Consider the following 13,492-nt stretch of genomic DNA (forward strand, 5'->3'; position numbering starts at 1 on the left):
CCAGCATCTGCAGTTCCTACTATCACTGCTGAGAAATTGTTTGATTGATGTAGTTTAGTTCCAAGGCTTAAAGTTAACGACCCAGTGGGCAAATTGAGCTTCTGCATGGTGTACACATAGGCAAATAATGTAGTGCAGTCCATTACCACCAGCTCATTTGTTTGGTATTTCCATCTGTTATGGACCAGACCAGATCCCCTCAAACATTTTAAGAAGGTAGCCTATACCCCAACTTTTTAAGGGCAAATGTAATGTACTGTGTTCCAGATGCAATTCACTTTGTTAAACTTCTCAACGTTAAGCAAAATGCAATTTATTTAAACAATATAGTTAAAATACAACCAAAGAAAGAGGAATTTAGAATAATTTAACTCTATTGGAAAACTTAGCAGAATAATAGATACAGTAATTATTACTAATGAACTGTTCCAATGTAGTAGCATTCCATAAACACAGCCTGTGGCAAAAAAGATAAATCAGAAAAACAGATTATGTCTCACGTGCAATCAAGCAGCCTAGGAAGAGAGACCCCAGCTTTTAGCTGTAATCGTGAGAGTGAATAATAGCTTCCACTTCTTCAAGCCTGCAATAGCAACTGCTTAAATTTAAAACTAAACACTTTAAATAAACTAGAAACCCTGATCTGTGAGAGCTGGCCACATCCATCCAGGCTGCTTCTATTGTTCCAGCTTTAAAAAAAAAGCACCCCGAGGCCTCACAAGCTATTTACTCCAGTTGGTTTTGATAGACTGTTTGACACCTCTGCCTTAAAACCTCTCTTCAAAATAATGGACAAAAAAACCATCTCTCAAAGCTACAACATCATCACACACGTTTGGATCTTTTCATACCTGTAACTTCTGAGTATTCACTTAAAGGCACCCCAAAGAGCTCCTGGGCAGCATAAAGGGGACAGAGACCCAATGGAATGCTTCTCTATTGATTCTCATCTGATTCATACTCAAGAGTTGGTCACATCCTGGACAGAGGAAAATGTAACATAAAATGTCAGTGAACTAGGGGAGATGGAAAAGCAAGTAGGTTAGATTTAGATTTATTAAGTAAGGAGCACACTCATTCAATCTAACAACTTATCCTATTGCTGAAAATGCTTGTATTGTATGTGCAGTTACATGTCTTTACAGAGGGCATCCAATGTGAAATACGATATTTTCCCAGTCATTTTACGTTGTGAGTTGTATGCTGCATTGATTTCTTTAATGTGTTACTGAATGATATCATGGAAGTGAAAGGAGGCAATGTCATTTCAGAGGAGCAGGGGATAACAACATCAAGGGAAGACAGTCCTGATAAAGGGTCCCAACCCAAAACGTTGACTTTCCTGCTCTTCTGATGGTGCCTGATGTGCTGTGTTCCTCCAGCTCCACAATGTATCGACTCTGACATTCAACATCTGCAGTTCTTGCTATCTTCAAGGGAAGACAACTGTGTGGTTGCAACAATATTATCAAAAGGCTCAGTGACCATTGTAGGAGGGAAATCCACGCTGTGTCTAAACTTCTTGTATGGAGATATTTCAGGCATTGATGCTAAACCAACAGGAACTAGGCACATCTCTGATGTGTTTTAATTTACTTTTAGTACAAGAGAATACACCATGAAAGAAAAGGCATGGATCTCCTGCACTTTCTGATGGAGAAATGTTACAAGGGAGCTATTCTGTGTTACTCTGTGGCAACTAGTGCTCAAAGTGTTTAATGGCTGCCAGATTGAATGCAATCACAAATATTAGGAGGATATGGTGGGAAAGGTTTAACTTCAGAAGCTCTGCCAAGGTAAGTGTTGTGTGTGTAGTTGTTTTGTCCCTTTAAGAGATCAGATCAGGTGACCAAGAGGTGAGAGTTAGAGCAGGCAGTCTAAAACCAACTGTGGACGCACAATAAAGTATTCAGTGTTCGAGTTTATTCTCTGTTTGCATTGAGTTCTATTTATGGTCCTAGTGAATAACAAACATAATAATAAGGTTTCAGAGATAGTAGGAACTGCAGATGCTGGAGAATCTGAGATAACAAGGTGTAGAGCTGGATGAACACAGCAGGCCAAGCAGCATCAGAGGAGCAGGAAGGCTGATGTTTCGGGCCTAGACCCTTCTTCAGAAATGCGTTCTTGGTTTTGTACGAGAAGTAAATATGCAAAGTGTGTAGGTTAGAACAGCTTTCTTCAATACTGTTACTAACTAAGCTGCCATGCTCTGCTCTCTCTAGGTTTCCTTCGAAGGCACACAAGGGTTGAAAAGAGTGTTTCCTTCATTGTCACTGGGTTAATATCCTGTAATTCCTGACCTAATACCATTGTGGAAGTAGCATCAGCGTAACATATGCAGCGGTTCAGATCAGCACCTTGCATGGGATACTAAGGATTTGCAAATAAACATGTGTTTCATATCATGTACAAACTGAGATCAAAAGGATGACTCTTCAGATCACCTCAGTCACCAGCATCCACCATCGTGCTAAGTTTCAGCCCATCAATGCAGCTGAAATCCCACCAGCAACTTAGAAAGGCAACAGACTCAATTGTCACTTACTCCATCTGTCATAAAGACACATTAAACTAAGAGTTTCAGGTAGTTAAACTGAGATGCATAGCAGACAATTGAGTAAAAGAAGTAAGGAAGGATCAACTAACTAGAGCCTGTACACTTGCCTCAGCTGCTGAGCTCCAAGATCTAAGCAAAAACAAGACACACCTTCACAGAATACAAGCACCTACTGTTCTGAAGAAGGGACACTGGATCTGAAACATTAACTCTCCCCAGATGCTGCCAGATCTGCTGAGATTCTCCAACAACTTGAGTTTTTGTTCAAGCATTTAAGGGATACATAATATCAGGAAGCAAACATTTTTGAGTTGATTTTTCCCAACCTCTCAAAGATGTGGACAATGATTAGACACTTGCGAAAATACAGTAAGAATGAAAGAATGAGATTCTTGACATTGAGAGTAAATGCCCGATGTTCAACTAATGTTTCAACAGCTAGATGAGAATCATGTTAGTGAGTGACTGGGCCTAGTTGCATACATTAAGATCTCATCGTCAGCTATTCTCACCTCATTTAGATACAAGTGAGAAACTAGATGGCTCCAATTCCCAATGAGAACGTCACAGCAGTTAGCTGCAGTCCTTTCCCCACATCTCCATCTTGGCCAGCATTTCCCAACATCTCAGCAGCAGCAACCACGTGGCCACCTTCATCCACAGATGTTGGCATTGGCACACCACCAGCCTCAGCACACCATCAGGGAGCATGTGGGACTAGCTTACAGCACTGAATTCCCCGAAATCGGCTAAGTATCAATTTCGGGGTTTCAGGCATAGATAAGCCGAATAGCAAAGGTCTTTTCCCCAGGGTAGGGGAGTTCAAAACTAGACAGCATAGGTTTAAGGTGAGAGGTGAAAGATTTAAAAGGGACCTGAGGGGCAACTTTTTCACACAGAGGGTAGTGTGTATATGGAATGAACTGCGAGAGGAAGTGAAAGACGCAGGTTAAGTTATACCATTTTAAAAGACATTTAGACAAATGATAGGAAAGGTTTAGAAGGATGTGGGCCAACACAGGAAAATGGGTCCAGTTTAGTTTGTGAACATGTTTAATGTGGATTATTTGGACTGAATGGTGTGTTTCCGTGCTGTGTGACTCTACAATTACGATATAAAGGACACAGGTGACATTTCATTGTAAACAGCGCAAGATATTCATAAATATATTGGCACTTTAATCAACACCTGTCTGTTCGACTGTCATTCAAGCTGCAGCAACAGGAATGAAACTACACAGGGTCTCCACCATTAGCATCACTACTCTTTCCCTAACACCCATTGTGGCATAACATCTTGTCCTTTTTGAAAGTGAGAGGATCATATTTAAGGCCTGCAAAAACTCAAATTTTATTAAAACAACAGGAAAAGCAAAGAAAGAACAAACAAAAAAATGCACTTGTTTTTAGGAATAAACAGGAACTGCTAGCCTTTCAATCAACAACACCATTTACAGTTAACAAGCGTTGATATCATGCAGCTCACATCCATTATCAGTGGATGTCAACTGAATTCTACCTGGCTTGTTAAGCTTGATGTAGTATTGGTCTATCATGTTGAAGGTGATGTTCCTTCTGCTTGATGTCCTCGTCTTCTCCTCGGAAGACTACTGCGGCCCTTCCAGCTCTTCAACCTCCATCACATTCCCTCTTTATACCTCCTTCAGTTATACAGGGCATGGCATGCAAAAAGATTATTTGGCACTCTGTAAATAGATTTCACCGCAAGATCCATCAAGACAGATCACATGCAACAAACAGGCCCCAGACAAGGTTCGTTACGGCCGCCAACAGTGTGCATCGAAATGCTAAGGTCTCAGGTAAGGAGGGACAAACTGGCTTCCCTTTGTTATTCACCTATCCCACAATGGTTGCAATATGGTTATTTAAAAAAAAAAAATCCCTTTCCTTGTCGACATCTTTCTCATGGGCCCAAATGAACTTATTTTGCAAAAGGAGCTAAGTTAACTAGGTCACCTTGAATTAACAGTCACAGGTAGTTTATAGCTAATACACTTGAGAGAAAAATATCAATGCAACACAGATTTGAAGAAAGGGGCAGCTTCAAAATACTACAGTTAAAATAAAGACAAACACATCTGTTTTCTGAATTGTTCACAAAGAGCAGATAGTTGAACTCTCAGCTGTTGCTCCAACAGTTAATGGTAACACTGACTTTGGCAAATGCCCACTGTTATTAGGTTTCTGAATGGACCACTCAAATTTCAAATCTAATGTTGATCTTGCTTTTTGTATACCTTTTTTACAGCCATAACTTGATATTCCTCGCTCTGTTCTATCACCCTATGATCTTCATATGGTATAATCAGCCTGTACTACACACAAAACCAAACTTTTCACTGTACTGAGGTATATGTGACAATAATGAATCAAATCAAATCAAAATTACTTAATTGAACAGTCAGTTCTTTGATCCTTACAGCTGAACCTTACCCTGTTTGACAAAGTGCAAGTTAAGTTGAGTTTGGTGGTATGATTGACACCATGAAACTGAACAGGTTTTCTCCTTTTTCATACTAAACTCACTATGTCCATTGCTGTTAAAGCCCTTGCAATGAGATGGGGTGATTGAAAGAGGAGGAGTCCTCTTCCTAGAGGACTGGCAGAGGAGTGCCAGTCTGGTTGGAGATTGCCAACTGAACTACTGCTATTTCCAGGGTGAGGAGGACTGGTCAGTAGTGCAGGAAGAAGGTCAATGACCTTCTGTGTTCTGCCAGGCTAAATGTAATATATTGCTCTCTGCTGCCTCACACTTAACCTGTGCCATTATATACAAGGGTTATGCTCTGATTCTCCCTCTGTTGCATTCAACAATTTCCTTCCTTTACCGTCATTATACCCCCATCCTCCCACACCTCTACCGTCATCTCCACACTGCCTCCTCACTCCCTCAGAACACTTCAACACCTGTCCCCCATATGCACCAGCCTTAACAGTTGTGCCACTTTCTTGTGATGTATTCGTTTGACCCCATTGTGACATTCCACAACAGGGCAGAGTGCAGATTGTGGTGAGGTGAAGTGAGGTGGGGGGGGGGGGGGGGGGGCATCAGTTATCTGATATCTGTTGCATGAGAAAAGTTGCTTCGGCTCAAGGAGTGAAGCTGTTCAAGAAACTCCCTGAAATTGACACTTTGCCAAAATTTGGAAAACTTCAGCCCTGCATTTCAGTCATTAGAAGGCGTCGTAAGCATCCTGAAAGATCTGAAAGCACCTATAAAGGAGCCTGTCACCCACTTTTGTACATTCATTAATGATCACTCCACAGAGCCTTCCCATCATGATGAGACATTGAATAACTTCAGGCATTTCCCATGAAGGTTTCTCTGGCCAAGTGTCTTGCTCTATCTCTCTTTATCCATCAGAAATGCAACCACAAAGTTGCAGAGCTCCAGGTTACAAGCTTCAAATTGCTCAGATCCAGATTGAGAGAAAAATGAGAGCAAAGTTCACCAACTGCATTGATTATCGTCAGACCTCTGTTTTCTTTTTAATAATCAAGAAAGTGAGTTAGAAGCTTTGGATTTCTTCCCTTATCATATAATTCTGGCAAGAAGTATTGCCTTTGAACAAGTGTGATTGGAAAGCAGGCAATCATTTCTACAATCTTGACTTGATTACCATACACACAGTGCTTGTTGATAGATAGGAAGCCTTTGGACAAGGGGCTGTAGGCTCACACAGGTGCCATGGATAATGCCCTGGTCTTGAGAATTTTATTGTATGGAAATAAAATACATTTTCCCAATCTGCTGACCTTGAGAATTATATTGAAATTGTGTGCCTACACAAATAACACATCACTTGCCTGATACATTAATGTACTATAAATTAATCTATAATTCTGATGCCTCCTCATGCAGCTGGAATGAGCCAATGGATAAAAGTTCAGAGTTGTGATGCATTTGGCAGTCAGAGGGACAATGTGGAAATTGCATCCAGATTATATTCTGAGTGAGGATATGACTCTGCCGGTATAAAAAATCAAAGAACTGCAGATGCTGGAAATCTGAAACAAAACTAGAAATTGCTGGAGAAAGCAGAGTTAGCCTCTCGAGTCCAGTGAACCTGATTAAGGTCCTGAAGAAGGGTCACTGAATCTGGAACGTTAAATCTGCTTTCTTTCTACTGACACTACCAGACCTGCAGAGTTTCTCCAACAATTTCTGTTTTAGACTCTGCCAATGCCTCTCTGGTGAATCAGAACCTATGAAGGAAGTTTCCCTCCCACATTCTTTTAACTTAAAATACTAGTGACAAGCTTTATCTTACTTCAGGCCACCTAACTTGCATGTAAAGAGAAATGAGGATTAAAATACATATGAAAGTAAAACAAAAGGATTTGGTAACAGTTTAGTGCCAGCTATTAAATGTATTCAATTTGGATGACATGAAAATCACAAGTAAAAAAAAAAGTTTATGAATATTAGGAATGATAAATATCGTGAGCAAAACAGACATTATTGTATCACCAGCCCATTTCACACCCAACAATTGAGGACAAAGCAGAACTTTGGCCATTACAGTATTTAAACACTATTCCTCCACCTGCAATATCTAACTTATTCGGTAAAGTCCTCCATGTTGTTCATTTTGTCCTCTTCTAAATAACAAATAGATTTTGATAAGATCTATCAAACCTGTCTGGAGGACTGAGCTAACTTCAAGGTTCAGCACTTCAAGGCATTTTTACTGAAGGTGAAGTAGTGCAAATTTACTAAAATAACACCAAGCTGCAAAGATCAAAGTATGAGTCCCATGTTGCATAAGCCCAGTTTGTCTTCTCTCACATTTAAAACATTGATTGTTGATCTAAATAAATGTGTCAACTGTTTAAAGAAGTTGAAAGAGTAGAAAGGGACAGGGATCCAGAACAAGAAGCCATAATCATAGAATTAGAACGAATTCCATCATCAGGAAAATCAAGAAGCACTTCATTACTCAAAACATAATGTAAATCTGAAACTCTCCTCTAAAGATGTGTCATATTAAGTAAAATTTAGAAAACCTCATGAAATTGATAGATTTTTTTGTGAGCAATGGATTTTAAGAGATGTGGGTCCAAAGTGAATGGAGATAGAGCAATGATGATTGAACTGACTTGTTGAATAGGCTCTGGGGGCAGAGTGTACTAGTCCTGTTTGTACGTACCTAAGCTCAGTCTCCCCTTGATCTGCTAACCTCTCCAGTGCCACTTATGTTGGTAACCAGAATAATTACTCAGTTTGCTTGGTCATCCTTGTCTAAAGACAGAATACTACCTCTTCATTCTGTCCTCCATTGATTATGCTAGAGAAACCAGAAATGTGTTTCTTATGCTATCACTTGTTGGGGAGAGATGTCAAAGAGCAGCCTTGAGTTCTATGCTCAGAAGTACAGTCAATCTTTATTTGAGCTCTTTACCACACACACGGGAGAGGCCAGAAACCACTCCGAATCTGGCCTTTACGTAGGGCTCAGATCAGAAGAGAGACCAATAACATTCTGATTTCCCCAGTGGGATACAGTGTTTTTATATATTTTGTGTTACAATATTACATGCAACATTGTCATTGTTCCTTCCCCCTTCATCTACACATCCAATCCTATGAAACACCTGACCAATGATGGACACTCCTTTGGACAGCCTTAGGTTCCCCATTATCCCATGATGCTCACCAGACATTGTAATCATCAGGCCTTGAAATCTTACAATGTATCCTATTAATTCACATTCCAAAGTTAATAGTTACACTCTTTTTCAGACATTTCCCAGACTTGCTTATCTCTAAGGACTGTTTGAATTCTGTTATTCATTGTATTCATTGCTATCCCTATCAAATTCTGTGACTCATGTTTCCCACTGTCCTAGTCACAGGAGATACAAAAGGTTAAGTTATTCTTACTAATTGCTGTAAGATTCATAATATTAGTTCAACAGTATGATAAAGTTAGTTACATGTAAAATTTTATGTTCACACTTACTGTTAGCATTCTTTAATGAGTTGTGAGCATTTTGGTCCCACATGACCTTGGAGGCTCAGTTAGACATGCCACCCTATCTTGCAGCTACTTTATAACTCATTCTAGTCACATACTGTCTTCTGGGATGAAATTTACTGCACCATCTCTGACTAACTCTTTTTGTCGAATATAAAACAACATCTTTCTCATTCATAAGACTAAAACTCAATCACTTTCACAGCTCAATGAACTTGTCTGATCTCCTAGGTTTTTACGAGTCATAATCCCACACTTATCACCTGTGTCCATTATTGTGGGATCCTAGTTTTCTCTTTAATGATTGCTACAAACTTCTGTTCTTAGACATTTCTTATCAAACTGCCTCCTGCAGAACTCTGCAGTTGCTGTTTGTGCAGAACTCCCTGTATATTAATTTGTAAGATTCTTTGTTCCCTGTGACTGTGAGATATTTCCATCTCAAAGCTACCATTGTGCTAACTTATGACCTCACTTTAATGCTGGATGAGGCAAGCTAATTCTGTTACTGCAGCCATATTTATGCCAACGAATGACCATGTTGTGCCACTATGATCAGGGGCTACCTCAACATCATTACCTTGCTGCCCATGACCTGGCGCTGCTTTCTTTCCTGTGAGCTCAATTCAATCAACCAGAGAAGCCATTGAAAATCCAACAGAAGGTTAATGATCCAGCAAACAATGCATCATATATAACAAAAATCATTATTAATATGCATTTACCTTTCACATTAAGTAGACTGCTTTCAATCAAAACAGAAAACTAATTTTCACGCAGTTATAAATGAAGCTAATGCAAGAAATATTGAATGATTTCTAAAACAACAAGGCAACATAATTTTGCATTTAGTTCCAATATTGAAATAAGAAATGCAATTCATAAGCTGAATCAGCAATTTAAAAATTGTTGTTTCATCTGCTTAGAGACAATTCAATTAAAGGCTTAATTCTTTTAGGTTTGATATATTGATCTTTATAATTACCTTGCTGATTTATTAACATCAAAATGGTGACAATATTTATAAGACTAAAGGAACTCCATTTTTAAAAAGCCTGCAGGCTGTAAAATTCCTATTCTTTGTGAATGATTCAAGTGGATACAATGAGGCACAGGAGATCCTGTTGAGATTTTCTGCAAGTCTGTGTCTACATGAAATGTACTTTTTACATTAAAAGTTCACACTACTACAAACATAATGGGTTGTCAATGTGTGTTTGCATCCAGAATGTTGTTGTACTGCTGCAGCTAGCGAAAGTGTAGCATTTTCAGTTCAGAAGGAACCATAAAAAAGACCATACAGCTATAAGATAAAGGAGAAGATGAGGTCTTTTGGCCCAAAATAAACAAACAATCTGCATTTATCTAGCACTTTTCACAACCTCAGGCTGTCCAAACCATACTCGTTCCTGGCCAAAGACACTGTTTGCTGAGTTTAAGTGCAGATGTTTATCATTTCTGGATCTTAAAGGTGACACTCGATTTCTCTAAGATGGAAACACAAATTAAGTTCCTGGTTTGGTGATAGCCATAATGGAATCAGGAAATCCTGCTTGATGGGGACGCTGGGGAGACAAAACACAGACTGAGCGACCTTTTTTCAGAATATCCATGTTCTGTCCATAAAAATGAACATGAGCCTCCAGTTGCCTGCCATTTGAACACAGCACTGTGTTCCCATGCTAAGACCTCTGTGTTGGTTCTGCTGAAGTGCTCCAGTGAAGCTCAGTGCAAGCTGGAAGGACAGCATCTCATTTTTTGCTTGGGAACTCAATATCAAGTTCAATCATTTTAGAACCTGAACACCTTCTCCCCACCCCAGCCCTGACACTCCAAACTTTGTCATGACGTAAACAGAGCCAAACTATTTCACCTACTTATAGTCTGCATTATCAGCATTTTTCCTTCTCTGGCCTACTATGAACCATCCCTTTGTCTGACTAACTTTCCTTCTGTCTCCCAGGCCTCTGGCTCCACCTATCTACTCATTCCTTTTCCCCTGCGCTCCTGCCTTTAACATTTATTCTACCTTCTCTTAGCTACTATCAGTTCAGAAGAAGGGTCACTGGACTCAAACGTGTACTCTGCTTTCTCTCCACAGATGCTGCCAGAGCTGCTGAGTTTCTCCAACAATCTCTGGGGGTTTTTTCGGATCCTGCTTGAATTTTCCTCTAAACTGCCCAAAAATACAACAGAAGTTTAACCATCCAGAAGATAATGCATCATACGTAACCAAAATCGTTATAAATATGTGTTTACCTTTCAAATGAAATATACTGCTTTCAATCAAAATGGAAAACTAATTTCCATGCAGTTGTAAAAGAAGCCCGGAAGCAATATTGCATGATTTCTAAAATATCATGATAATTCTACCTTTAAAGCAATATTGAAGAACATAAAACAAATTATTTTGTCTTTGCCAACATAATCAAGCGATACCATTCCTGGTTTAGGAGGTCACAGAGGATACCTGAAAAATAGTCCTTAAGGTAACAATTAGGAACAGGTAAACTGAACATTTGAACAATCTGAATTTGGACGATGATAGCTGTTTTCTGCCAGCATAAATGGGCGCACCAAGATTTGTTTTCTACTCCACAGACTTGAGTCAAACAGCACAATCCAAATCCTTACTTGGATGCAGCTTGTCATATCCTGGCTTGTGAAGTGGCAATGGATCTGGGATTTCTTCCCAGAGAGAAAAGAAATGACAAAATGCCTGTCAGAAGATAGTGAACTGAGTAAACAAGTGTCTAAGTTGTCTGTAAATGTGAAGGTAAATGGCAGTCTCTTGATGACTTAAAGCTACATAATGATTTCTTGTGTAATGTAGTTGTCCTCGGTGCGACTTAATAAGAAGTTTCCTCCTAAATTATAAACTGAACACTCATAGATCCTCGCAATTCCTTTAATTCCTCATGTCAATTGACTGATTGATACATGCAAATAAAGCTGCAGCATCTAAGACCCTTCACATGCCAGCACAATCTATTTCTATGGTAAAGATACAATGATACACATACAACTTTTACAGCAAGATTATTTGGATGTCACTGCATACATATTTGAAACTTCCAGCCTCACAGGAAAGTCACATTTTACAGCCAGTGTCGTAAAATTTTTTACTCCTATGTGTGTTTGCCTGAAAGAACAGCTATAGGCAGCATTCCCCATGGCCCAGATGAATAAGCACCTTACATGATCTTGCATCATTCTTCCCATCTGTTGAACAGTCACACCCACTGCTGAAGATTGAGGTAACCTGCTTTGGAAGCTGTTGTTGCTGTTAAGCCACAGTGGATTGTGATCGGAAGCAATTGGTCATGATGCAAGTGGGAGTCTGCTGTCTGGGAGGCCACCTTCACAAGTACAAAAACCTGGATTTGAAATCTACAGGGATGATTAAGAAGGGAAATTCCTGTCCACGCTGCTCATTTGCAGCATTCACAGGTAGAATGTAATGTCAGTCCCTAACCCAGAATTCAAATTGAAGACCTTGTCACCTTCTCATCCCTCAGGTTTCAGGTAGAAAGGGAGGAATTATAGAATCATGGAATCCTTACAGTGTGGAAGCAGGCCATTCAGCCCATTGAGTCCACACCGACTCTCTGAAGAGTATCCCATCCAGACCCACCGCCCTCCGTATCCCTGTAACCCTGCATTTCCCATGGCTAATCCACCTAGCCTGCATAACCCTGGACACTACAGGCAACTTAGCTTGGCCAATCCACCTCATCTGCACATGTTTGGACTGTGGGAGGAAACCGGAGCACCCGGAGGAAACCCACGCAGACATGGGGAGAATGTGCAAACTCCACACAGACAGTCACCCGAGGGTGAAATCAAACCCGGGTCCCTGGCACTGTGAGGCAGCAGTGCTAACCACCGAGCCACTGTGACACCCAAAAGATGAGTGTCTTGCCCAGATTCCAATTGAAGTCCTTCAGTAATTAGTTGCTTGTCCTCATTAGAATACAACAAGTAGCCAGTGAGCAAATCACCATGAGAAATAGTGGCAAAGAAATCCTTATTAAGGTTAGCTGAGTCTTGCTGGAGGGGAGGGGTGATGGGAGAATTACTTTTACTCAGACACTATGTGCTCAATTAACGGGCAAGGAACTGGTGTAGCAGGGTAATCAGGAGGCTAATGGAATGTTAGCCCTTATTTCAAGGGGGCTGGATTATAAGAGTAGGGAAATCTTACTGTAACTGTACAATGCTCTGGTGAGATTACATCTGGATGATTGAGAGTAGTTTAGAGCCCTTTATTGAGAAAAAAATATTATTTCATTGGAGACAGTTCAGAGAAGGTTCACTAGGATGATCCCTGCTATGGAGGTATTGTCTTATGAGCAAAGGCTGGACAGGTTGGGTCTTTATTCACTGGACTTTAGAAGAAAGAAAGGTGACGTTATTGAAATATATAGGATTCTTGAGGAGCTTGATGGGGTAAATGCTGAGAGGATGTTTCTTCTCATGGGAATGTCTAAGACCAAAAGGCATCACATCAGAATAAAAGGCAGTAAATTTAAGACTGAGATGATAAGAAATTTCTTCTCTCAGGGAGTGGTGAGTCCTTGCCACAGAGAGCTGTGGGGGCAGTGCCCTTGTGTATATTTAAAGCAGAGGTAGAGATTTTTGATTAGTCAGGGAATCAGGGTTATGGGGAAAGGGCAGGAAAGTGGGCGTGGGGAATATCTGATCAGCCATGACCCTATTGAATGGTACAGCAGGCTTAATGGACTGAACGTCCCACTCACATTCCTAACTCTTACAGTCTTATGGTTATTTGAAAGAGACAGTCCTGTGTGAAGTCAGCTCCTTCCTTTGAATGGATCTTCCCTTCCTTTCCTGCACATCTAATTCCAAGACATCAGCTTCCAAATATCTGAGATAACAAGGTGTAGAGCTGGATGAACACAGCAGGCCAAGC

Source organism: Rhincodon typus, chromosome 3, assembly GCF_021869965.1.
Source record: "Rhincodon typus isolate 14 chromosome 3, sRhiTyp1.1, whole genome shotgun sequence".
NCBI classification, from domain to species: domain Eukaryota; kingdom Metazoa; phylum Chordata; class Chondrichthyes; order Orectolobiformes; family Rhincodontidae; genus Rhincodon; species Rhincodon typus.